Source organism: Sinocyclocheilus rhinocerous, unplaced genomic scaffold (assembly GCF_001515625.1).
Source record: "Sinocyclocheilus rhinocerous isolate Xijiao unplaced genomic scaffold, SAMN03320098_v1.1 scaffold2196, whole genome shotgun sequence".
Lineage (NCBI taxonomy): Eukaryota > Metazoa > Chordata > Actinopteri > Cypriniformes > Cyprinidae > Sinocyclocheilus > Sinocyclocheilus rhinocerous.
Window position 1 is genome coordinate 235359 of NW_015656189.1, and position 313 is coordinate 235671.

The 313-nt window shown below is 32.3% G+C and overlaps 1 protein-coding gene across 1 annotated transcript in view; it reads left to right on the plus strand.

Annotated features, from left to right (window-relative positions):
• The window catches only part of LOC107719870 (glycosyltransferase-like protein LARGE1), a 32576-nt gene that overhangs the window by 14329 nt on the left and 17934 nt on the right, over positions 1 to 313 (plus strand). The gene's annotated exons all lie outside the window — the stretch shown is intronic.

Sequence of the window (313 nt, forward strand, 5' to 3'; positions counted from 1 at the left end):
CCAGTTCTTGGACCATTTTAATGTTTCTGTTGTTGTTAATTGAACTGAACTGTAGTTTTCGGTAGTAAACTGTCTTTGTATGTTTCCTATTTTATATTCATTTCCTAGTATTTAATTTATCATTATTTCTTTTGAACAAAACAATTTCAGAAATTTCAAGTTTTAGATTGTAGGTCATCTTGTACCCTGTCAAGGACAAAGCTAACCAGCAAAACTTGATATCAAAAGCATCCTAAATGGTACATGTGTTTGCCCAATATGTAGCGAGTAAACTTTCCTGGTATTGCTGTTTCAAATATCCCACCATAATCTG